The 3,020-nt window shown below is 41.4% G+C and overlaps 1 long non-coding RNA gene across 1 annotated transcript; it reads left to right on the forward strand.

Annotated features, from left to right (window-relative positions):
• The first annotated feature begins 388 nt into the window (after positions 1 to 388).
• On the forward strand, positions 389 to 2,417 carry LOC140397038 (uncharacterized). The gene is made up of 3 exons (XR_011936672.1): positions 389 to 496; positions 981 to 1,112; positions 2,108 to 2,417. It is a non-coding gene; the product is annotated as an uncharacterized lncRNA (long non-coding RNA).
• The last annotated feature ends 603 nt before the right edge of the window (positions 2,418 to 3,020 follow it).

Below are 3,020 nucleotides of genomic sequence, written 5' to 3' on the forward strand. Positions count from 1 at the left end.
AGGATTACTTCCTTCACTTGGATATGATATTGTGTAATTTGCTACTACAAAAAATAATTGAGCCCAAAACACATATGATGATTTCCAGAACGAATTAGAAGGGCCGAATGACCCACTCCTGCTCCTACGTTCCATATTTCTATGTCTCTCTATGTTCCTCTGTATAGTTGTCCTGAAAAGTTTGTGCAGTTTCTTCGCCTGATCTCCCAAAGTTGAATGTTCTTCCAAAGTGGAGTCATGTATCAATTCCAGGACATTGTCACAATGATGGTGAAGTTATTGATACCTCGCCTCTGATTGGTTGAAATATTATGTGTCGTGATGACTTTATGATGACTCCACCACAAACAACTGATCCATTAACCAATCACTTTCTGTTTAGCAGATTCTGCAACGATTAACACTCTCAACCAGATTGAATATTACAGCAGTCACAGTTTGGGTGACACTGATCCTGGATCCGCATATCCTGAAGATGAATGCTCAAATATGCAGGGTATGTAGAAATTTACTTTCCACCATCTCGTTTCAGTTCTTCACTCTGTAATATCTGAAATACCAAAACAGATCAACTATTAAATGAGAGATTCAAGGATCTCAGGTATTGCACAATGATTTCAGTAACCGAAACATCGAAACTGCTTGAGTCTGAAACAACGTCTTATCATTTCTCCCAATAAAATAAATTAATTAAAAATAAACGTTTCCTTGTGATTCTACACAAGCCTATGGAGGCTGTGAAATGTTTGCAGGTTGGTGGGATGTACATTTTCTGGGAACAGTATGAATTTAAACTAAAATTGAAAATACTGCCGCACAAGCTGGCCCAATAATTCTCTCCACTCAAACTCAATGACATCATACCGTAATCGATCTACTTTCCTGCCCCGGTATTACTTGGGAGAGAATGATTAAAGTATATCATTCTAACTGTCCTTTGGACGTAAGTAACTTCAACTGCAAACACCTGTGCCTCTCAGCTCCTGTTTCTGCCGACTATGACGATGCTGAGACTGAAACCATTGACGCCCAGAGTGGACACATGCTGCAGGATCCTGGGTCTGATGATCGCATTACATTGGGAAAGTTCAGCGGTGATATCCACACTCTGGGTAAGATAATCCTTTGATTCTTCTGTTTCTTTGAGAATCGCTCGCTTCCGTCGATGATTTTCTCCAGCTCCGCTGAGATAGGCTCTAGGATGAACGATGAGCCCAATGGACGACCTGCAGATTTTGCTACATCTGGGGCAGCTTGATGGGCTGGGAAAACAGGTTGTTTAACAGGAGGATCATCAACTTTTCACAACTCAAGTTCGGCTTTGCGCATTTCCACGAAGTCTCTTGATGTGCTTCATGCCATTGGGGGTGACCCTTCTACATTATTGGGCTTTCAAATTCCAGGTCCTTCCATTGGTCATCGCGCATGTTTCAATTTGCTTGGATGTTTGATGACACCCCTGTACTTTTCCACGTCCCTCTTGCTGTCTTCTGTTGCGACTGCGTTCCCAATAGATTATCAGCTCTGGTTATTCCCTCAGTCACCAACCTTCTTGTGAGGAATTGACTCTCTCTGGATTGAAGTTATTCTAATCGATCATGGAACAAAGTGGGATTTGCAATTGTTCATGTCGCAAATGCAAATAATTTAAAGAAAACATCTAACTTTCAGCCCAATGTTTAACTGAAGTATGCTCATCCCCACAGTGTACAACAGTCATATCCTCATTGACCCAGCGTTATCGGTTCCTTCCACACCTTCTCACAATACCAATGTTATCTGTGTCACAGGCCGGGGGGTTCTACCATCATTGGGCAGTGACCGTTTACATCTAAAGTTTACAAATCTGCATTGCACTGTTAAACGGTGATGGTTAGTTCCATTTCCCTCTGTATGTGGCGCGCTGCTGGGGCGTTCCGTGTCCCGTATAATTTTGGGTCTCCTGGACTATTCCCACGGTTCACTGAGTGAGAGTTTATGAGAGAAAAAACGGAGAATGTTTTTGATAGAATTTTAAAAGGCCAGTTGCACTTGAAATGTTACGAAAGAGAAAACATGTAGATGTGATTTCTTTCGATGATCTCTTCTTTCTTTTCACCCATCTCAGATAATAGTCAACTCCACATCCCTGAGGTGACGTCCACAGATATATGATTCTACATTAAATCTGATGGAAGACATCAGAACTTTTCCAAAATGTCATCGCTTTGATTATGCTTTGCTGCCCGATATCAATATTGTATTTGACTGAATGAGAGATTACTTCCTGTTGTGTTTCTTAGAATCACATTTCTCTCCTTATTTTGTGTGAAAGAATCTGCATTCTGTCTCTTTAGAAATGAAAAACAAAATAGAATGTATATCCAGTATTGCACTGCCCATGTTAAAGCTGTGTTAAATCGCAGTGCATTGTGGAACCGAACCGGCATTATAATTAAATAACTGATGCTGTTTCATGTCAGGTGTATTGGAAGACCATTTGGTAAAATCCCTCACTCTTGCACCATTACATTAAGATTAGGAGTGATAAATGCATTATTTCTCTGTTTTATCTCCAGTTATTGATGATGTGGAGATGCCGGCGTTGGACTGGGGTGAGCACAGTAAGATGTCTTACAACACCAGATAAAATTCCAACAGATTTGTTTCGAATTACTAGCTTTCGGACCTCAGCTCCTTTCTCAGGTGAAGGAGCTGCACTCCGAAAGCTAGTAATTCGAAACAAATCTCTTGGACTTTAACCTGGTGTTGTGAGACATCTTACTGCCCAGTTATTGAGCCCGTACATCATGTATTCGAGGAACAGCGATCACTGCATTCTCCCAGCAGCAAAGTCCCACACATTCATTCCAGCACTGCCCCTGACAATCGGGTCCTGAAGGCTGTAATCAGAATTTAACGTAGTTTTCTCACTTCAATTCCCCAATTTGTATATTCATTTCCATTAGTGTTGCCCCACTCAAGAGATCATCGGCAGTATCACCCAGTATCACCCAGTGCTGGAGAGAATTCTTCGAGAC

This window comes from Scyliorhinus torazame, chromosome 20, assembly GCF_047496885.1.
Source record: "Scyliorhinus torazame isolate Kashiwa2021f chromosome 20, sScyTor2.1, whole genome shotgun sequence".
NCBI lineage: Eukaryota > Metazoa > Chordata > Chondrichthyes > Carcharhiniformes > Scyliorhinidae > Scyliorhinus > Scyliorhinus torazame.